Consider the following 23,805-nt stretch of genomic DNA (forward strand, 5'->3'; position numbering starts at 1 on the left):
TCATTCTATTTTTATCACCAATGGCAAATATTTCTGTGTTCCTTCTATCCTGCAGGCTCCAAAGCCTAATTTGAACAAGCACTGATTAGTCATATTTGTAACCAAAATTAACAAAATCTGTTATACTATTACCGTATAAATCATGATGCAAAAAAAAAAAAGCCAGTTAATTTAAAATTAAGGTTCTATACTTTTTCCAGTTAGACTTCCAAAGACAATAATGATCAACTTCTTCATCTCAGTACTCAACTTATGTGATTACCTACTACCCTCAAAAACATTTTAAAAATAAGCATTTGTGGAGCTTATCTGTGGAATTACAATATTCCAATGCAGACCACAGAAAAGCCTATAAAGAAATTAAGACTTCTGTCTCTGGAGCAGGGCTTCATGACACAAAACAATTCAGCCAAAAGGCTATGCACTGAACACCAAAGAGAATCAAAATGTTTAATCATAAAATACAGGACTGAAAGCAATCTTAGAGTTTATCCCTTTCTCCAAGGCAGAATCAACAATATCTAAAGCAAATACTTGTAGACATTCATATGTCTAATATGTCTGTTGTATTAAAAAAAATTAAAAAACACAATTCAACTTATTTTACACAACCACTGAAATAGACATCCTGTTGTCAGTAAAAAAGAGATTACAGACTTAAGAATACCACAATGCAATCATGAAAGTGGTACACATATCTACACAGAATCTCCTATCATTTGCTCTTAAAAGAAGTAGTCCAAATTTCTGAGCTTTTTTTTTTTTTTTCCTAAGTAATTTTCTCAGTTTAGGGAAAAAAAAAAGGACAACTCAAACAATTAATTCCTCTGTGTGAAATAATGCTTCTTTGCCCAGCCAATCCTTGTTTTGTACTTCTGGTTTCTCAGGCAATTTCTTCTCCTTCCCCTCTCTGGCCTCTCTCAGAACACACTTCCCATCCGTTCTTGTCCCTGAACTGCTTTCCTTGACTGTATAAGCAAATCCACAGTATCTTTTTGCTTTTGCTTCTTGATAAGGCTATTTCACAGCTCTTCCTTTATCTTTCTTAAGGGCATTTGTATCTGCCCCACCAGATCCTTTATCCAGTCGCTACAGTTCAGTCATTATTTCATAGAACAATAGAATGAATCCGGTTGGAAGGAACGTTAAAGGTCATCCTCCCTGCCATGGACAAATACACCTTCCACTAACCCCATCCAACCTGGCCTTGAACACTTCTAGGGATGGGGCAATTTCTCTGGGCAACACATTGCATCACCACTCTCACAGTAAGAAATGCCTTCCTAAGACCTAATCTAAACCTTCCCTCTGCCATCTTAAAGCCATTCCCTCCTGTCCCAGCACTACATGCCCTTGTAGAACATCCCTCTCCAGTTTTTCGAAATGCCCCACTTAGGTACTGAAAAGCGCTATTAAGTCTCTCCCCAAAGCCTTCTTGTCTTCAGACATTCTCAATTCTCTCAGACTGTCTTCACAGGAGACGTGCTGATCATCTTAAGGAGTGGCCCTGCTCCTTAAGAACTTCAAAGCTCCTGCCTTCTCCCAATTCCTACCCTTCAAACTCCATTCCCTTTCCATCCATCTAAGTCCAGTTCTAGTTCACTGCTCTCCTCCCCATGCTCACCCTTCCATCCATCTGCAATTTCACTTCTTGTCTTTTATGCACTCAAATTAACCTGTATTGTGGATAAGCAGAGAATGGACACCATAAAACTCTTGTCTGTACATCTCTCTCATTGCTTAGAACTTTTTAGGAAAGCTCTGTTGTGCACACAGAATTTTTCAACAATAGTGCCAACAATCAGGGAAGTCAGTTAATTTTTTAGACACTAATAATTTGCCCAATTTTCTGAAAGCTTTTCAAATAGCAACTAAATGCACATCCCTTAATGTAAAAAGTTATTTCACACTAAAATTCTAAACTCCTTTTCCCAAAGAACAGCAGTGCTCCAATTGCTTGAAAAAAAGGTCAGGAATAATTTTAAAATATTTTTTTCTCTATCACAACCCTTAGAAGCCAGTGAGCTTTGTTCATTTTAAACATTATTCAGATAATAAGTCAATAAAGGACATTCACTCAACATGGAAGATTTTGGCCCAAATGACTGAAGTTTAGCAAAGTCAGAAGTAAAATCATTGTCTTTAAATAGTACATCAGTAATCAGGAAACAGAGGAGAATGAGTCCTACCTACATGCAAGGAGAAACATGCATTCTTAGTAACTCTGTTAAGCAATGCTTCAAATCCTTGTAACTGCCAAATTTTAACAGGATAAATGAAGTTATGCTATGTTACAGGTTATGCCTCAACATGAGTTTTTAAAAGAAACTGCCAGGAAGAGCCAACCATTACTGAGCATGCTAGCAGAAAAAAAATCCATTTTCCATTAATTCAAAAGAAAGAAAGAAAAAGAAAATATATCATTCACACAGTAAAAAGCAATTACATCACATTAATTTTAACCAGAAATTTAACAAACATGTCACCAAGCAGATTTTATATTTTCCCTTCAGAAAAAAAAAATAAAAAACAACAAAGTTTAAAAAAAATTCAAAGATTTTAGAACTTCACAAAGAACTCCCTATAAGTTCTCACCACAGTCTCATTAGAATCCCATCAAAACGTGTCCTGTTTTTACACTACAAAAAGCAGGTTCCAGATTATTTTTTCTACAGTAATTTTTTAAAGTCAGCTGCTGTACATAGCATCTGGTGAGGGCACTCCAAATTCTTCCTCCTATTCTCATATCCAGAAAGTATATCTGAAGAAAAAGGCAGCACATCTGAACGGAAAATAACGTGAAAGAAATGTGGACAGTCTTATTAAGTCATAAGACTTGAAAACAAAATTTCAGAGACAGAGTATTTGCAATCTCATCCTTTCTGAGGTCAACACAGAGGAAAGACTAAGTTCAAACATGAGAGATAGAGATTGCATTATCACAGACATATGTTTATAATTCAGTGAGCTTGAGGGAAGAAAAAGAAAAAAGGTTAGTTTTACAAAAACAAGCATAGAAGTATTAAGAAATGTTAGAGTTGCTTATACCTATATTATACCTATATTTTAGCTCCTTGTGCATTGTAATAGTCATTGATGAAATGATCATATACCATTTCTTGTTATTCACAGGATCACCACCCCATATATGGCACATGACATATACATCATGAAACACAAACTTACAAAGTAAAAGGAGGCGCTTTAGGTGGAACTTAACACTTTCCCACTAAGGAATTTGAATACATTAATAATTAAACAGTTAATAAAACCAGTTCACTGAGAAGTTTCACATTCAAGACATCTTTTGCCAAAAACTGACATTTATGAAAAACAACTCTTCTTAAAAACAATCAAAACCAAAACCAGAAAAACCAAAATAAACTAACAAAAAACCTCCACAAATGTACTCTCGCAGAAAATCTGCACATGACAGAAAGGAAATAAGTTAATAAGACTAAAGTGCTACTTATTCTGCCTGTTCCATAATGTACTCACAGCCCCTGAGCCATGCTTTGAGCATGATACAAAAAGCCATAGGGGAACAAAAAAGTTCAAGAACTTTTGTGCTTGATACAATTACGCATTTGGGCTTACATCCCCAAAGCAATTTTATGGCTAGGAATGCACTTACTACACCTCAGAACAGCCTTGCTTCACTATCTTCACAGTCTTAGAGGAGCCTGACAAGTGACTGACATCACAGTGGTCTGACCACTGGGTGTAGAGGTGGGCATTCAAGCGCTCTACATCAAGTGCCAGATCTTTATCTTTTTATCTGGTCAAGAGCCAGAGCTTTATCCCCAAGAATCCCAACCCAAGGCTTAGGATACTTTCCAACAGGAACTAGCAATCCTGGAGAGTAAGAGTAACATTTTGTATCTCTGTGTTCAATATTGTAGCCAACATTTAATTACCTGGGCGATTTGAGTAAATGACATGTCCTGATTTCTCTTTGAGTAAATGCCATATCCTGATTTCTCTTCTTCCTGATAAACTTCAAGAAACAGATAGGGATTCTTTTTTAGGTTCTCAGGACAGGCAGTCTGTTTTTTTCCAATTGTTGGCATAATCAGAAGAGTTGAAATTTAATAGATATTTAAGGCCTTCAGTGAAAACCCATTCTATACTTAGGGCTTCAGGAGGAGAAACAATGTTCACAAGTTGATGTGAAGAACACACATGACCACAAGTAAGGCCAACAAAAACAATGCTATGAACTTCCTAAGAGCTGTAAAGTAACTTTAAAAATCTGAAGAGTAAAGCATATCACAATAGATAAGATTTATAAGCTTTTAAAATTCACTATTTTGATTCCATTTCAGTCTTTCATCTATAAAACTGAAGAAATATTTTACAGATGTGCAAAAAAAAAAAAAAAAAGCTCACTGAAGTCTGCAAAGCACCTTGTTTTGAGATAACTCTACAAATTAAAATATGAAAACACTTCAGCCTTCCTGAAGGACTGGAATCTGCACAGCAGGTAATAAGGCAACAGGCAACACACTGAATGGTAAGTATATAAGAGCGGTCAGCTGGCATTTCACATGCACTGGATGAAGCACTAAACTGGGGCTGCAAGGGTTGAATACTGTGGTGCAGTTAAGGGCCTAGCTTCTCAGTCTGCTGTTTCTTTATGGGACTCCCTTATTTTGCAGCCTAGGACTTTCTGATACTGTTCCTCTAAAATGCATTGCATGTCTACACATACTCACTGCTACAAAAACCAGAGCACTTCAAACCAAACCACAGCAATAAAATGAAAAAATTAATTATCTACTCATATAAAAAGAATCTGAGATCTCTCATTACTTACACTTAAAACCAATACAAATTCTAAAGGCCATAAAATTAACTTTTTCTAGAATTTTTTATGACTTCAACATGAAAACTGGTCTTGGATATTTACATTCTTTTGAAGTTATTTGTGTAGACCAAGTAATCACCTTAAAATACAGTATCAACAACCATATTCAATCTGACTGGAATCCATTTTAGTTTCCACATACAGTTGGGCCAAAATCCTTTCTTCCCTCCCTTTTTGATGGGGAGATTTTCCATGGTTAACAGCAGGGACAGGAAGTGAAACTTCCAATCACAGGTCCTGAACAATCTCCTCAAATGCAATTTCCTTACACATGGGGTGTCATACATGTCAATGTAAAGCACTTCTTTCACACCTTTTGGAGGTCAGGATCAGCAACTAAGAATTACATTTGCAATACAAAGAAAATAAAAATACAAATGTAGATTAATTATATTAAGAACTTTGCAATTGTTAAACACTTGTTTTCTTAATTTCAAGAATACTTTCTTTTTTATTATTGAAAGGGATCATTATTGTACAGAGTTATTAGCAACAATACAACAGGTATAACCAATTTCAAGCATATTCTTGCAGGTGTCTCTGCAGCTGAGTGTTCATGACTGCTGATGTTTCAAAATCAGATGCTAACTTAACCTGAACTACTTCTAATAAAGGCAAATGAAAAACAAGATAAAAAATAAGTGATATGATACTGAAATGGTCATTCTTTCAAATGTTAAATATTTTTAGTGTTTTGTAATACTAAATAGCCACCCTAATGCCAGATGACCCACCTCACACCTACCAGTCAACAAATTCTAAAGCTATCACTACTCATATTTTTCTGATTAAGTATTCCCATAGTTGTTATCCAAATTGCACACATTCATAAATATTACACACTCCTTTAACATAATTTCTAGAAATCATAAAGTTGTGAATTCGAAGACTTGATTTCTTTCCTAGGTCTAGATATTCAGAATAAAGGTATATTTTTTTTCTCTCTAGTTACAGTATTTATCCAGAAACGTCATATGCCTTGCGCAATTTTAAAGAAATATTAATATAAATGCAATATAATCAGTTTAACAGTTTGTAATGTAATAGATCTGAAAGTCCAGTTGCCAATGAATACATAAAAATAGGAATAGGATCTCTAGCTTAAATAAATTCAGATTTTTCACCTAGTATCCTCCAAAATATAGCTTATTTATATTGCATAGGACTATATACATGAAACACTTAGGATTAAAATTGTATTACCTTAATAATCACACAACAACACAAACTAAACTCTTCTGTCCTAAGGAAATTACTATCTATGGCCTTGATTCTTCAAGAAGAGTTGTATGAACATTTATCTACATGGAGTCTCAAGCATAAGGTTTCATGGGGTACCTGTGCTCTTATGTAGAACAGCAATTTTCAAAAGGGCTTAGGTATATAATTTTGCTTCTCTGATCTGTCTGTTGCTTCTAAGTCAAAACTTAAGCATTGCAAATTTAAAAAAAAAATATTTTACTGGTATGTCTGCTTCTGTGTCTTGATTTTTTAAAAGTATAAAACCAGCTTGTATCAACAGCAAAAGACTTCAGGAGGAGATTTTTATTGGAATAACTTTAGGTAAAATGTTCAAGAAGTTGAGAGGAAAAAAAACAACCTGTGCAGAGGAAGTAAACTCAAAATGCACAAAGCAGGCAAAAGTACAAAATAAAATGTAGAAATAAGCATTTTTCTCATTTTGATAAATAGTTACAACTAGCCTCTTGAGAATAATTAATTTTGTATTTCTATAACATCAATAAAATAAATACATTGTCCTTAAGCAGCTAGCTGTTGTGATAAACAACAGAACCAGCAGAAGCTCCTAACATCAGGAGAAAAGTAGTATGAAAGTGGCACAGGCCTACTCCACACAGGCACACACACTCTCTCAAATATGCTAAAACATGCAACTCAAAAGAAAAATAAGTCCTCTTATAAATATTTCAACTTTAAATATTTCTTTTAAACTATAAAAACTGTGATCAAGCAACTAATTCAAACTTAATCACATATGGCTTGTAAGAACAAACTCAAAAAACTAATTACAAATGAAAATAGACAACACCTTATATTTCCCTTTATAAATACAAGTATTTTTCATTCCAGAAAAGTGCATCCGTTCTGATTAAAAAAAAAAAAAAAAAAAAAAAAAAAAAAAGGGTGCTGTAAAACACAACCACACAGCCCTGGCAAGATAAATTTGACAGGAACTGTGTAACTACAGTAGCTCATTTCCTGCTCATATCTAGAATACTTAAAGCAACCTTCCTTAAATGAAAAATCAGTCAGAAAAGTTCACTACTCTTAGCTCAACAAACACATTCTTCTTAGAACAGCAGCTGCATGAAACATAGACACGCAAGAAACACTAGGGCTGTAATGTCACTTCCTGATGATGAAAACTACCCAAGAACTACAACTACTTCTGCACAGTCCTTTCTTTCCTGTGAACCAGAGTTACACTCGGTCTCCACGCACACTACGGGGCAAAAGCAAACGGCAATTCTGCTGTTACACACCGAGGTGGGGACAGTTAGAGACGACTAGTGGCTCCCTCTGCATTTCACAAAGTTTAAAAATAAAAAGCTGCTTTTTTGAACTGTAAATGGTTCCTCTCCATGCACGTAGGCCTGAGGCCCTGTTGCAAACAGTGTCTAACAGGACCAGGCAGCACAAAGACAGGAATGGGAGATTAGTGGGAGGAAGGGAGGCCAGGATTGGGGCTCAGCAGGATCTTCTGGCTTTTTAAAATTCAAACTGCTCCTTGACCAATACAAATCACGGACACGCTACTGACTACTACACGGATTTACAGCATTAAAAACACGCCTTCTACGTGACAGCTATATTAACTTCACCCTTTTAAACATGTATCAGGGCACGCGGGAGGCACGATAGCAGAGTTTAATTTACAAGACTCTGCACAAAATGCACCAGAAAGTTACTTTATTAGATATAGTAACCATATATTATAACAGCAAATCTATCTGAATAACTAAAAACCTTGCTGAAAATTTAACAAATTATGTAATATCAATAATCGTTTGCCACTAACAAAATTCCTCTCTACAAGGATGGAAACTTTGTATCTTAAAATTTCCTGCAGCTATGTAATTTTCGTAGAAGTATTTTTAAGAATATAGTTCACAGGGTGTTTGTTGAAATGTGCCTGAGCTTTTAGCAACACTTACAACTCTACCACTTATAAGTCCAAGATTTACTTTATTGTAAACCAGCTACTATTTATTTATAAAGACCTGAGAATAATAACAGTCATTTTCAAAACACAGTTGACCTGTAAAAATGATGCCTAATTACATATTCAAACATCATGGACACAAACAGCCAATAATAACCTCGGGATCTCAAAGTGATCAAGACAAGAAAAGATGACACTTTTAAAGCTTTCCTCACATTTCACTTAAATAAACTTACATGTGATTCTGAAGTACTTTGGTTAAGATCTCATCTTCACCTTGGTCCCTTAAATATCATAAACACAGCACTTTACACACAATCCCTTGCCTATATTCCGTCTGCTAGAAGCAGAAAATGGCATTCCTTCCTTTAACATATATTCCTGTAGTGTATACAGAACACAGACACCAAAATTGTGTGGAGTACCTGATACAATATGCTTGGCTATTTGTATGTCCTGGGTCTGCAGGTGTCCGTGTTGTGTCAATCATCCTTCAAGCACTATTTTATGCTATAAATATACTAAGTAATTAACATACTAATCAATAATGTTATTTAGAAATGAACCGTCTGCAGATTATAAAACCAAGGCATTTAAACTTTTTAATGTTCAGAACACACTTGGCTAGAAGAATAAGGTAATGGTAAAGACAAGTGGCATTTTTGTTCCTGAGTATTTACATTGTCTCTCCTTCCCTATGCCTCCACTTACTCCTGCCCCACTTCAGAGAGCTGTCTGCTCTGGGACCCTCCTTCCTTGCCCTAGATGAAGTTGTAAATATGGGAAAGGATCAGTGCACATTTGCGACTAATTGTATTGTTTCCTCCTCCTCCTGCTGCTCTTTTCGGGTTGAGGCCTGTCACTGAGCAGCCGCTTCGCCTTTCTAATCCCCGAGCTGGAGTAAAGGCGCTGGCCGGCGGGCCTGCGCCCTCCGCCGGGCCTGGGCCTCCCGGCAGCCCGGCACAAACCAACCTCCTCCACCAAACCCGACCGAGCAGGAAGGGGGGCTGCGAAATAAACACCTCTGGTTGCCACTTACTCCCCTCTACCCCAGATAACAGCTAAATCCCCTCTGCTCCTGGCAGTGCTGGGCCGCTGGGCTGAGAGGCCCGGCCCGCTGCTGGAGAGGGCAGGGAGGGGAAGGGGAGACAAGGAGGGGGGGATTACCTGAGCAAATCGGCGTCTGAATCCAACGAGAATCCGAGAGAGGGGGAGAGGAATCCGAGAGAGGGGGAGAGAAATCCGCCCCCCTCCCTCCTCAGAGGAGCCGCCGCCGCTGGGCCGCCGCCGCCGCCGCGGAGCAGGAGGAGGAGGGGAGATAATATAACAACAATAATCCGGGCCGGGAGGGGGGCTGGCTCCTCTTCCGTCTCCTCCTCAGTGCAGCAAACATGTAGAGCCGGGGGGTGTGCGGCCGAGGCAAATCCCTTCCCCCCGAGCCTGCTTCACAACATCAACAGGGGCCGGGCCGCGCCGCGCCGAACCGGTTCCGAGCCGGGGAGAGCGGAGAGTGGCCGAGGGGCAGCGCTGGCAAGGGGCCGCCGCCGCCGCCGCTCCCTCCGAGAGTGCGAGCGCAGGAGGGCGGGGAGGGGCGGCCTGGGCACGGTGAGTCGGTACCGAGCGGGGGGGCAGAGGGAGAGAAGGGCGAGGAGGAGGAGGAGGAGGAGGAGGAGGAGGAGGAGGAGGAGGAGGAGGGGGAAGGATCCTGTGTGTGTCTCTCTCGCTCCCTCTCAGAACAAAATGCCGACCGGAAGTGCAGCGGCAGGAATGACTCCCTCCACCGGCGCCAAACACCAGCAACCTCCCCCTTCCCTCCTCCTCGCCCGATCGCGCCCTCGCTCTACCAGCGTCGCTTCCGCCGCTGCAGCTGGAGGGGCTCCCTTGCCTCGCCTCTCCCGGTAGAGCCTCCCCTGCGTAGCTCCTCTCCCTTCCACATCCCTCCGGCTGCTGCAGGACCTTCTCTTTTTTTTTTTTTTTCCTTTTTTTATTTTCCCCCTCCTCCCTGCCTTTTGGTGCGCGGAACGAGACCGAAGTTTACGCTTAAGCCTGCGCTGAGGATTTGTGAAGAAGGGATTCTCTTGGAAAAAGAATACATGTTTTGGTGTTTATTTTTTTGTCCTGCCTAAGCATGGTAGAGAGGACGAGGAGGAGGACTGCAAAAGGCGACCTCGCAGGAGGCAGACGTGGAAAGAGCCCTTAAACTGAACCCTCAAAGGCGGCAGCCCCTGCAGGTGGGACACTCGTTGGAGTTACTGTTGCCGCTCATGCCCTTTCTCTGTGGATGTGAGAGGCCGCGCCGCAGGAACAGAAACACCCGCTGCTCAAAGCATTGCCGGGGCGAGGGATTTCCAGATGGATATACGGAACGGGAGTGACTTTCAAAAATGGGCTTTTTGGACGAGCACTGGGGAACTGATGTTCAGGTGAAATGTCCTTCGCTGGAGGCTGAGGCTTCACCGCCACCAGATTTGCGGGAAATATTTTAATTGTGTGTTGTGAAGGAATGTTTGGAGAAAGAGCATGCCCTAATCTGAAAGACTTTCTGGTGTTCCTCTGTACAGGTAAAACTGAATAATCATAGCGCAGGATAATAATGAAGAAGCATTTATGTCCCATGAATTAACTATGTCTTTTAGTACTCACTTAATGTCGTTTTGCTGCTCAGTACTTGGACAAAATTCCTTTCATTTCTAGAGGAAGCAGTGCTTGTCTGTCGACTTCAGGAATCAGCTGGACACAGCTGTAAATACCCTGTGACATATAAACACACCCTTTCAGCGCTGGATGAATGTTACTTGCACAAAGGGATAAAATCTTACACCAGTGCACCTGATCTCTCCAATGCTTAGGATATTTTGAGTAGTGCTCTGTCTTTAATACAGATTTCAAATGCCTCTCTTACGCTTAAACTACTACAAAATTCGTAATTTTGGGTGAATCAAAGTTTGGTTTATAAGTGTATATGTTTTTGCTTAAAAGCACGGAAATGAAGACAGCACTGGAAAACATGATAATTCAGTAGTGGAAATACTATTATTCTAATGGCACATATTAACAGAGACAGAGTAAACTGGGTTCTGAAAAAAATGTATTACAGACCTTTGTTCTAAGTTAATATAAAAGGTCCCAATACTAAAATTGCTTATGCATTTATAATTTGAAGTTATCAATTTGAAATAAAGGTAAACAATCGGTCTTGCAAATTGTGTCCTTAGGTCTTTGCACTTAATTTAATACATTGCAACTCTGTAACTTAAGGGGAAAACTATTTACGTTCTCTTGGAAATAAAATATAATTTAAGGAACTACCTATCTGGAGTTCACCTAGCATATATATGTGTACTTATACATCTATGAATTTCCAGGAAAATGTAATTCTAAAATTACAAAGCTCAGGAATACTATTTCAATCTACTTCTAAGTTATTGTTACCAATTCATGTAAATTGAGTCTTTCTGTGATTTTAGTAATACATTTATTCTTTTTTTTTCTTAGTTGGTGAATTAATATGTAAATAAAATACAGAACATTGAAATTTTAATTATCAAATGCCAAATATGTTTAGGTTTTATGGTCTGGCACAACTCCTATTTGATTGTGGTTTCAGTGAGAATATCACTAGACCATTTAATGTTTTCAAAATACCATTCAACTAAAAGAACTTGTAGAAATGGCTGTTTTACTTGAGTACTATGCCGTATTACCTGCACAAGAGAACAACTAATTTAAGCCATTAGTTCTTTTAGAAGGTGGTGTGTAACACACATGGGCAAATCAGGATTTTATTTTCCATAAGGGAAATTAAATACTTTTATTCCACTTTTTAAGATGAAAGATCGAATTCTTTGACTTCATTCAGACAAGCGGTTCCTTGTATTCTGCTTCAAAAGCTCACTCACAACAATCTGTTGCAGAATGGGTGTTCACTATATTCCTAAAGCACTTTAGTATGCACAGGGTTCATGTCATTATGCCTGAAATGTCCAGAAGCGATAAATCAAGTATTTCAGATTACCTGATAACTACTGCAAAAGCCTTTAAACCTTATTTCTGTTCCAGGCCTTAGTCATGGGGTGGGGATAGCCCTAATCTGTATGGGAGGAGTTATGCAGCCATGCAACCATGACTGTAGCACACTAAGGAGCATACGCTGCATGAACAAAGCTGGTTGCAGTATGGAGAAGGGCAGAGCTCTCTGAATTCCCCTGACAAATCCACACCTATGTAGTCCAGAAAATAAACTGCAAGTTTCAGGATAAAGCTTTAGAACCTAATCCTGCTCCCTTTGATGTTAAGGGTGAATGCATCTTTTGTCCAAAACAAATGACTGAGTTCCCATAAATTTAAGCTATCTATCCAGTCTGTTACTCTCAGATTAGTTTTTTGTTCTTCAAAGCAAATTTTAATTCAAAAGGCAGGAATTAAAGATCTTCATGGAAAGAGTACTCATATAATTTTCACAAAATATATGGAAAGCTGTAGGTATGTCTCTTGCTGCTGTTTACAACTGCTGCTGCTTTGTACTGAGATAAACTTTATAAATGCTAAGATAGTATTGCTGAAAGTAGAGAAGGGACCTCTTTTGCCCTCTTCACTCTAATGTTAACTTCCCTGACTGCTACATGTTGTTATTCAGCTTCATAAATTATGGACAGCATGTAATACTGGAGTAAAAAATACGCCTGGAACCAATGTTTTCTTAGCTATGATTGTTGTAATTTGGTTTTTTTTCTGTAGAATTAATGAATGCAGAATTCATTAGAATTCATTCTATAGAATTAATGAAAAATGCATTGTTTTTTACCATTTTTGTCTCTTTAAGGGCCAGTATAACATTCAAGTACCTGTCATTTTAAGTTGTTTACTTGTCATTTTAAATTGTTGTGATACACAAACACTGTGCATTCTTTTTACCTCTTAGTAATTTACAGGTATGTATATTACCCATATTACAGTATATGTATTTCTAGGTAGATTTTTAAAATAATAAGGATATGTCAGTAAAATAATTTTTTTAAATCATGACTGTATATTTTATATATTCTCTCAATAACTGGGAAGAACTTTCCTATAAAAAGTGCTAGCTTGTTATCTGAATACAGTAACACAATCATTAGCTATCATCCTAAATTTAAGTACTCTATAAGAAGTACTAATAGAAGTACTATTAGAAGTACTCTATTAAGTACTCTATTAGAATCTGGTGTTAAGGCTGTACTACACAAGGATTAAGAATTTCATAATGTATGCTGTATGACAAGTAATACAAAGTTATATTCTTTGCATTGCCTTTAGTTCACAGGAACAAATAATAGCATTATGTAACTAATTGTCTGGGGAATATTCACTGTGGAAAATAAGCAACCTAAATATGAAACTCACAGTGGTACAGGTTAAATAAAAAGCCAAAGAAGCCTGAGGAGTCAAATATTTGTATGGCTACTTGCTTTAAGATTACAGCTTCATGGAGACTACTGATTTTTATTTATTTCTCCTGGTAAACCAGATGGAGGTAATATTTTTTCCTTCTTCTAATTATTTAGCTTAATTGACTAACAAGAATTTAATATGAAATTAAATGTACATTTTCATTTTAAGTGACAAACTTGCATTATCTCTACCATGTTAAGAATGAGCTTCTGTTTGTACATAATATGAATTCTATGGCAGGCATATTTATTGAATTGCACAATAATGTTTCTATGGAGAAAAAATGACAAGACAAAATTCTGGTACTTTCATTTGAATGTTAAAATAAACTCTTGATTATGCAAAGTACTAGGGATTCTGAATAAAGTTAAAATAAAGACAAAACATATAATTTAGACTATAAAACATACATAATAATAAGACACATTATATAATTGAAAAAAGGCCAATGATAGACTGCTGGACAAGTAGACTGTCTCAGAATTGTTATATCAGGGCCATAAAAACAGACCTAACAGAAGCTGATTTTTTAGGGAAGATAAATGATCAGTTACACACTGTTAGTTATATTCTTTAGGCTCTTTTCTCACAATTGCTGAACTTCAGAAAGGAAGCAGGTATCATTCCTGATACCTGTTGTGATTTCCCATAATTTTTGTGGTGTTTTTTTGGTTTGGTTGTTTTTTTTTTTTTTTGGTTTGTTATTTGTTTGGTTAGTTTTTGGGTTTTTTTTTGGTTTTGGGTTTTTTTGGGGGAGGGAAGATTGATTTTTTTTTTATCATAATTTGAGCATTATATAACTCTATCCTCTCAATTGTCTTGGTTTGTCTAGGCACTGGGAGGACAACTTACTGTCATGTTAGTCGCATAATACCGTTCAATTTCCTACAAGACTGTTGTTGAGGCCCACTATGGAAAATTTTAAGACAGAAATATAAAAACATTCAGGCTTTTTTTTTTCCTACACTTTTTAAGAAGTAAAGCTAAATGAATATAGAACTTCACAGGCCAGCAAATAAATGTGGACGTTAATTTTCTAGCAAAAGACAGAAGTTAAAAATTTGCCTTAAGGGCTGTTGAATTCAGCTCTGTATTCAGAAAGTCATACTTGTATATATTAAAAAATTTTGAGAATATCATAACATGCCGTGCCATTCAATTTTTAATGAACTTGCTGGAAAAGGAAGATTTAAAACAGATATGCTTATCTATATAGCGTATGTTAAAAGAAGTGTCTTGGGCTCAAGCCTTTAAAAACTGCTTCCTTGGAAGAGAGAACTTTCCAGTTTTTCGGAAGTGTTAATTATCCTCAGCCAAAGCATGAAATGGCTACATATAAATATCAGGTTAAACTTGCCTGGGACTGTTCTCTGGCATTGAAGCTTGTAGCCACCTAATATTCCATATTTTACCCAGGATAGTCACATGCATGTTTTGCCCATTGAGAATGGTTCATAACTAACACTAATGCCTAAATTGTGCACAGGAATTGTCTGGGAAAGTGCAAGCTGGCATGCTTTGAGCCTGTGCCAAGGACTGTTCGAACACTTTAATGTGCAATTTTTAGACAGATTATTTCCAATGTCCATGCATCTTCCATTTATGTTGCATTTTATAGAAATACCTACAGCAATCTTCTCAAAATGACTTGGCAAAAGGAAGGTAAGAAGAAACTGTAGTTCCCCATCTAGGGATAAATCTCATTCACATTTCTAATTATTTCTTTATTTAAGCAATTAATGATCTTATATTTATCCAGAAACCTGATAAAAGAAAGTTGTTTGAAATTTGGCTATCAGTTGAGATATTTGTTCATATGAAGACATTTTAAAAAGTCCTACACAGTGTCTAAATCGGACTTCTAACCTGTAGCAGATGTCCCTCTTGGTTTAGATATCCTGTGGCCTTTATGAAAGGATGTTACAGTGAGACTGGGAAGAGAAAACATATAGTGCAATAAAATGAAATAAGCACAAGTAACTTTTGCACTCATTTGGGTTATGGCTGTCAACATCAATTTGTAATGAAAATTACTTCTGAAGCATAATTTATTGATTTTAAGATAAGAATAGAAAAGGAGTAATGATAAATAAAATATCATCTGCTATTTTCTGAATGCTGAGTATTCAATTTATAACTTTTATTTTCATCTTACATTTTTTTTTAATGTAGCTGGACATGTGCTGGAAATTTGCTTCTCAGCATGGCCACGGGGACAAATAGCACTACATCTACTTTGTCAGGACTTTAGAAGATGCGTGGGTGCTCCATTAGTGAACCAGAAAGCAGTATAAATTTATCACTTATTTAATTTCTCACAAACTTGCAATACCGTGCATTCTGAAGCACAAAGCCTTTTTAAAATTTTTGTTTAAACTTTTGACAGGGACAATAAGGGGTCCAGAAAATTGAGCTGTTGACATGGAGAAGCTCAAATTAAATGCAAATATATATCTCTGGCTAGATGATGCAACTTAAAAATCACATCAAAATGATCTCTTTATGGAAAATGTCAATTTCTGGATCATGATGTATTTAAATTCCTGGTTTTGATGTTTACATTTCTGTATTTATCCTCCCACTATTTTAAAATACATGTTCAACTTTGTCAACAATTCAACAATTATGTTTCAGAAACATAATTCATCTATTAAAAGATGAATTCACCATGGAAAATTTTTGCCTCAAAGGTATACATTTGGAGAAATAACACACTAAGCATAAGCAGTTTCCTTAAAGCTTACAGGTAAGTGGAAATAATTTTAAAATTGTGATGATAATGAAAGACCATTAGTGTACATAGCATTGTAAATTCGTAGTTTTGAATTATTATTGTACATTTTGTAGGTTTGCCAACTTTTTCTACTGTTGATTGCATGCCACTGCAAGTACTCATATGAAAAATGATATAGTGACTCTCCTGAGGAGGCTGTGATCTGTATACCTGTGCTATTGCTAGTATGTTTTCCATGCTGGGTTCAATTTGTTAACATGGTCTGTTATCCATAAAATTGCTATTAGATAAAACTGATTACAGCTCATTGTCATAGGCAGTGCTCTTCAAAATCACTGTAAGAAGTAGTTTTACTTTCTGGAAAAAAAAAAAAACAAACCAGTTTCCACAAGAAAATGGGTGCATGTCACCACCAAAAACAAAGACACATGTGGTTGGCACGTTTTGTTGGATAGTTGAGGATAGGCATGTGTGAGAAAAAGAGATGTAAAATACTATACAAACAGATGCAGAGAAGATACAGATACTCATACACAGGCCTGAGCAATCACTGGGAATGTAGCTGTAAGAAAAGCAGAGCAAGTGAGATTCAAGATGATTATCAACCAAAAAGGAGCTGAGACTTTGAGTGAAACATTCACATGGTTTCAGAGGAAAAGAATACAATCTTTATAAATAGAGTGCATCAAAACATCTGATGCCATCTATTTTTTCTGACCAGAGACACTGCACTAACCAAGTCAAATTAAGTAAGAATACACTACCAATTTTAAAGACAGTTGCCTTCTAAATAGATCCATAAATTACAATAACCTGGCAGCTTTCAAAATATGCATTTCCCTGTCAGGAAAATATATGCATACTCACCACAAAATATTATATATACTTTCATTCATTAGACTTTTTCCTAAACTTACTCATTACTTGCATACCTTCCATTGCTGTTTCCCCTCTTTTCCAGACTTAAAAATGTCTTTTGTTTATTCCAGGCTACACTAGTAACTACTCTCCTCTGGTTAAAGTGCTTTTTTCCTCCTACATTTCCTTGGGCAATGTTTATCTTTTCTCTGCCATTAGGTTGTGTTTTCCCTAACGTTTTGGATTGTTTCCTTCTTACTTGTTCCCACAGGTTAGAGGCAGCATATAAAAGCCCATACTTTATTTTCCTGTTTTGATTTTTCTTCATTGGCAAAATAATCCATTATATGAATCTCTTATCTGCTTCACTTAAAGAATCACTACCTTAAAAAGATGATATTTCCGTAACAAATGATATTACTGGGTTTATTTTTTTTTCTTATAAATTGTGTTTACAGAATAGTCAAATGCCCAAAGAAGAATGCACTATGAGTAGAAAGTGAATGAAAAATTGACTTTGGTGGGTATTCCATTTTAATATTGTAGAAAATGAATTTGTGACTGAATAATGTTTGGATAAGAAGTTCAATCAAATAAGGGATAATCTGCTGGCAAAGAGAGTATTTGCGAAAGCCATGCTATAAATTTCTGTTTAAATTATAAGATAGCACAAAAAAAGTACTTATATAAAAAACTGTCACAAAAATTGTTATATATGTGCAGACCTAAAAATATGATCTTTCCTTTTTAATTTTTTTTTTACACCAAATTTCATTTAGACTAGTGAGTGCAATTTTTTTTTTTAATTTAAAATGTAAATGTTCTGCTGTGTTTATGATTGTCTACAAAAAACTTTGCATATTGCTAAACTCGGATGTTGCCTCATAAACGTCGGAAGTACTGAAGTTAACTGTCCAGCCTAGGGACATGCCAAGTAGACATGCTACCCATATTTTAGCTTTCCTTAAGAATTAAATTTAATGAAAAATTGATAATCTAAAAATTAGTGATAGACAGGTGTTTAGGGAGTTTGTTTTGGTTTCAAAAACTAGATTTTTAATGGTAAATGTGGTTTTTCCTAGTCCATCTCAATTTTATTGGGAAGTACATTTTATTTTAGTTAGTCATGATATCCTTATTGTCCCCTTATTTTTTATCTCTTTTCATAAACTCCATCTAGAACTTCAAAAGTGAGAAAAATCCTTGGTATTCCTTTACTGTTGATGATTAACTCAAAAATATAACATGGCCTATGGGGGAAGGAGTGTCACATACATGTCTGATGGCCTGGCTGTGAGGCTTTGTTTCATTACGATAGACATTGTGTTCCATATTCCTGGGACTTTCATGGTATTATGAAGTTAGTATAAAACTGTGTAACAGCTGAACATTCAAGATGTACCAAACTGATTAACTTCAGCAGTAAAACCTTCTTCCTCCTTTTAATAATCTTTAATAATCTTCCCTCCCAACAATAAAATTGTGTATATTTAAATGAAGATTTTCTTACCAGGCCTCTACCAGCTTTACCCTCTTCTAAAAGCAGTTCAGAGATGTCTATATGAGACTTCTTTATGGCTGGTGTTCTTCACATGTAATAGATATAATCTGTCCAGATCCCACAAATTTCATTCAAAATGCTATTTACTGCTGTCAAAATGCCTGAAATAGAAAATTTCACATGTAATTTCTGGGAAGTTATAGAGCTGTAATAACCTGGCTATAGGAATACAACTACATGTTTAGGTAGCTGTATAATAATATTTAATTATTGCCCCTAGGAATTTTGTGGGGGGAGGGGGGTTCCACCTGCAGAAATTTTAAGGATATGCTCTTAGAACTCTCTATGTGCCAAGCAGAAATTTACAGTACTATTAATCCAGTAGGTTTTCTCCAGCATATACACTTCCCTTTGATTGCAAAAACATACTGCAACTTTTTAATTAAACGCTCTATTTTTGGTAATGTAGAGCTCAGGAAAGGTTCTGGATTACTAGTCCAGTGCACTGAGATCCTTATTTAGGATCACAAAAAAGCCCAGTGCAGGAATAATGATTAAAGCACACTTCCCAGTGCTTTTCCACTGTTGCACCCCAGAGGGACCCAGGTTATAAAGTAGCACAATGTCTCACATATTTCTCTGAAAGATGTGGATTCTCCATCTATACTATGTTACCACAGTATGCTGAAGAATAATTGGGCAGACAAGAAATCTTCTAACAAATAATACAGAAAAAAAAATATGTTACAAAAATTAATTTGGCTTCTTGAAGTCAATGCCCCTCCTTTTCCCTCATTGTAAGCACTAAATTTGTTAATGCTATGCGATTTTCATCTGCTTTTAAGTTTCAGAGTTTCTCATAGGAAGTGGGCGTGGCATTTTATAGTTGCCTGGGAAGCACTGCCCATGCTTATAATTCCACAGAAATATTTTTAGTATGATGGAAAGCTCTCTATCACTAATAGCTGCTTTTAAACCAGCTCCTTCATAAGACTCGAAGCACCCTCAGTTTCCTTCTGTCAAGGCGCAGACCTAAGAACCTTTCCATCTTAATTCCTCTCTTTCTTAATTCTTAACATTATTAGTTTTTTTAAAAAAGGCGCTTTTTTTTTTTTTTTCCTATACTGACATATTAAGTCGATCCTGAGGAACACACACAATGTCTCTAAGACACTCCAAAACACTGTTGTGAGCAGATGTCTGAGGACGCCTTCCGGCTGTTCCCGAACTGCCTGGGGCGGATCTCAGCCCCGGCTCTCCAACACCGCCTGTGAAATCCGGCCGAGTAACTCGCGTTTATGCTTAGGACTACCAAACCTGTTTGTCACACCTCTTCCACTGGGCTCGGCGCGACCGATTCTATCATTATTTGAGCTAAAGAACGCCGCTGACCCCCTGACCGAGCAGCACCCGGGCTGCTCCGGCCGCTTCCCGCGCCTTTGTCACCTCAGAACCCTCCTGCCGTCACCGCTCCCCTGCCCGCCCTTCCTCCTCTCCTAACAGTCCCGCTTAGGCAAACAAGGCCTGTTACAAGCAGCCGGGGAAGAGGAAAACTCTAGCGATGCTGAAAGGAGTAATTAAAGTGTATCTAAAACTCCTAAAGCGCCCTGCGAGCCCCAAACACGCTACCGGGGGTGCCGCCTCGCCTCCTCCCTCAGACCGGGCTGAGCGCAACTCGCCCACGCAGGAGAAAAGACATAGGTGCCCTCAGGATTTTACCTCAGGTTCACCTGTTTTAACTCACAGACCTGCTTCTCATGCTTTAAAACGACTGCTCATAGCTTTCCTTTTCGAGTCTTAACATTATTTGATAGCGAATATTTAGTAATGTGTAAGTGGGTCCCCCCTCTCGAGGTAATGGAACAGTCCACCGAGTTCCAGGCGCCGAGGCTCCGCGTTTAACCCCTTTCCTGCCGATCCCAAAGAATCTGCCTGGCGGAGGCGGAGTGGGATCCAGCCTCGCTGGAACACCGCGAGCAGGTCAGGGTAGTGAACACACTTCATACAGGCAGTGTGGAGCGGGGGCAGCGACCACCCGCCCGCAAAACGGCCTTAAATGCCGTCTGATAAAGTCTTCCAACACGTCTTCTTCGTAGTGTTGTGGAAACGTGTGACAATGTTTAAATAGTGATTGGGTAAACTAAGGGGGGCGGGGGGTGTTGTCTTTTTTGTTTGTTTGTTTTCTTGCTGGTTTGTTTGTTTTTATGATCCCCAGTGGAGAATTTCGTACACCCTGTATGGATGGCGCCTACCTGTCCCCTAGGTGAGAATTTCCCCATTCCTGCAGACGGAGCATCGTCCCCGCTCAGCCGGAGTGGCTGCTTTCCTCAGGTAAGCATGTACGGAAAATCACACTATGAAAAGTTAGCGTTCCATAAAGGAGACAGAGGGGTCCTGCAACTTTATGTGCATAATGGGAGAGAGTCCACCCGGTCCACCTCCGCCCGCGAGGTTTCTCTCTCGAGGTTTTAGAGGATACAGCCTCCTTTTATCCTAAACTCCCGGCCGCATGTTGCCCTCTTCCTTCTCCCACTGGCTGAAGTCCTAGGAAGGCACAGCCTTCCCGAACCACCTACCACATATTTCCCCTTGAACCTGTCATTTTACCCCAAAGTTCGGAAGTTAAGGCTGGAGCAGACCCTTTCCTGTTTCAGGAGTCAAACTGTCTGGGATCTGTAAAAAACTTGCGGCTTGAAGTCCGTAGAGATATTAAGACCCATTTATAAGACGTTAACACCCATTCCTTCACCCATAGAATTATTTGTAAAGACATTAGCACGCATTTTTCCTACTAGTCACCCCTCAGAAGTTCTTCTCTTCAGCAATAACTGGAGAAATAGAGGTGTCCTGACCTTGGGAGTTGGGGTCCCAACCTTTCCCAATTGCCTTTCCCAATTTAAGCACTTAAATGTATAAGGTAAGATGGGGGTTTGACATACAGTCTTTCCCAACTGCAGTTGCTGGGAGATTAAAGAAAATTGTAAATTTTGTACTTACTTTTTAAAATAATGCAAAGGGTCATTTAGCTGAAATTTCCGGGGTTTGTCTTTTTTCTTTACTATTCCTTATTTCTCTGTTCCTCTTCTGCTTAACTTCAAATGGCAATTCAATCCCTCAAAAAGTTTTTGTTAAACAAAATAAAAGCATGTAAAAAACCCTCAAAACTATCTTCTTCTCAATTCTTAGCCTCTTCAGTCTATTGCCATATTAAATACTAGAAATTCCATTTCCCTTCCTTACATTATCTCCTAGGGTCATAGTACTGGATCCCTGTGGTGTTTACACAGATGTTAATGCCTGCAATTAAACGTTTTCCTTTCAGTATCTTCCATCTTTGACAAATTTTCCAGGTCAATATTCCTTCTCAGAACCACGCTTTTTCTTTCCTTTCTTTTTTATTTGATTCTCACAGGATAATGGCCTGAACCATACTGAACTGTATGGCAAGAGCCACTTACATTTTTTAGGAAGAAGGGAAGGAATATAGCTTAAAGCAAATGAAGGAGGAAATTTGTAATATTACTCCAACTTATTAAAGTTAATCCAAGTTATTAATTATTAGGCCTTCACTGGTAGCAAGGAACATGTGGAAAGACTTCTGGCAGAAAAACCTCTGCAGGTTGCATGAGTACAGGAGAGCTTTTTCTAGAAACCTCCCAAGTGATATGAATGGATCTACAAATTTGAGTTCCTTGTCCGCTTAAGGCCAAGCGAGGTGAGTTACTTGTACTGCTATTTCACAAATCATGTATATTGATATCATATTTTCCTTTAGCACACTAGACATTAGAATATTTAAATTTATTGCCGCTGCATAACTTCTCGTCTGAAAAGTGTTTTGGACTTTCAGTTTATGTTTCAACATCAGGCCTGGCTATCTAATCTAGAATGCACACATGGTGTACAACTGCAAACACAGTCTTCAAAAGTGAAAGTATAAGGAAAACTCATTTTGCAAAATAACAATAATAAAATGCAAGATTTTGTTTAAAACATTGCAAATGAGTAATGTCTGTTTTTGCTTAGAGTTGGATGAGTTCTTAAAAAAATATGTAAAGTAGGGTATTATACTTACCTAGTGAATTTTGTTTGCTTGTCTTCAATCAAACATAGGGACTTCCTTTTCATCCCACAAAGTGTTGTGAGCACTGGGAACTTTTGAAGTGGTTTTTGATTCTGTTGACCTCCTGACACCTCTCTAGGAAGAAATGTGGTTCTTACTCTAACACTACAGTCCTGCAAGATGGCTACAATTCTTTGGGTTTTGGGTTTTGTTGTTTGTTTGTTTTGGGGTCTTTGTGTGTGGTGGTGCCCAGGAAGTTCTACTTGAACATGAGGAAGAATTTCTTTACTGTGCAGTCACCAAGCACTGGAACAGATTGTCCAGAGAGATTGTGGAGTCTCTCTCACTGGAGATATCTAAGCCTGGATACAATCCCGTGCCGTGTGGCCTGCTTGAGCAGGGATGTTGGACTAGATGACGCACTGTAGGCCCTTCCAACCTGCCCCATTCTGTGGTTCTGTGAATGTATTTAGGTATGAAAATACACAGTTAGGTCAGGAAAAAAACCCTAAATGCTACATTGGTCTGTGAAGATATAAATCACACTATTTAATAGCTGAAATCTATTGGAAGTACATACACTACAATACCTCAGCCCCAGTAAAATGTTGAGAATAATTACCATGTCCCTCTAATGTTGCTGAAAATATCAATATAGCTTTTAAATATTAGCCCTACTGGTTGTAAAATTTGTCTTGGAATCAAATTTTTCCCTTACTATTTCCCTTATTATTGCATTAGATTTATTGCTTTAATATCATAAGAAAGGATAATAAGTGTTAGAAATCTTTCTCTGTTCTTTGAATGCTTACCCCATAGACATGATTTTTCCAGTAGTGCCTTCTTGTCCTTGTTTCAGGTATTGAGCAAATTGTGCCAGTTGTTTTATTTCCCTAAAATAATTAGGCCAATTTAGTGGTTCATTAATTTGCAAGAAACCCATTATTTGTGATTAATCTTACTCCAAATGACAGTTAGGGAATAGTTTCTAGTTTTTTACCTCCAAACATGACATTTATGACATTCAAAAAAATATGGTGAATGTTTTGGTCCAAAGAGGCAAAAGGCTAAAAATGGTAAGGTATCCAGAGCTCTTAGGTTGTCACTTTGAACATACTTAGATGTAAATTCCAGCCTCCTGGAAATTAGTTGATCTCTGGGCACAAAG

At 37.7% G+C, this 23,805-nt stretch overlaps 1 protein-coding gene and 2 long non-coding RNA genes across 6 annotated transcripts in view; 2 read left to right on the forward strand and 1 right to left on the reverse strand.

The window, feature by feature from the left end:
- Window positions 1-9,275, reverse strand: part of NIPBL (NIPBL cohesin loading factor) — a 151,373-nt gene extending 142,098 nt beyond the window's left edge. For all 4 annotated transcript variants that reach the window (XM_053932643.1, XM_053932646.1, XM_053932641.1 and 1 more), the window contains exon 1: window positions 9,219-9,275. The gene's annotated coding sequence lies outside the window, so the exon portion shown is untranslated. The remainder of the gene's footprint in view (window positions 1-9,218) is intronic.
- A 455-nt stretch (window positions 9,276-9,730) lies between these two features.
- Window positions 9,731-13,829, forward strand: LOC128782355 (uncharacterized). The gene is made up of 2 exons (XR_008428742.1): window positions 9,731-10,612; window positions 13,347-13,829. It is a non-coding gene; the product is annotated as an uncharacterized LOC128782355 (long non-coding RNA).
- A 2,286-nt stretch (window positions 13,830-16,115) lies between these two features.
- Window positions 16,116-22,536, forward strand: LOC128782354 (uncharacterized). Its single transcript, XR_008428741.1, has 4 exons — window positions 16,116-16,227; window positions 17,532-17,593; window positions 19,712-20,905; window positions 22,137-22,536. It is a non-coding gene; the product is annotated as an uncharacterized LOC128782354 (long non-coding RNA).
- The last annotated feature ends 1,269 nt before the right edge of the window (window positions 22,537-23,805 follow it).

Source organism: Vidua chalybeata, chromosome Z (genome assembly GCF_026979565.1).
Source record: "Vidua chalybeata isolate OUT-0048 chromosome Z, bVidCha1 merged haplotype, whole genome shotgun sequence".
Taxonomy (NCBI): domain Eukaryota; kingdom Metazoa; phylum Chordata; class Aves; order Passeriformes; family Viduidae; genus Vidua; species Vidua chalybeata.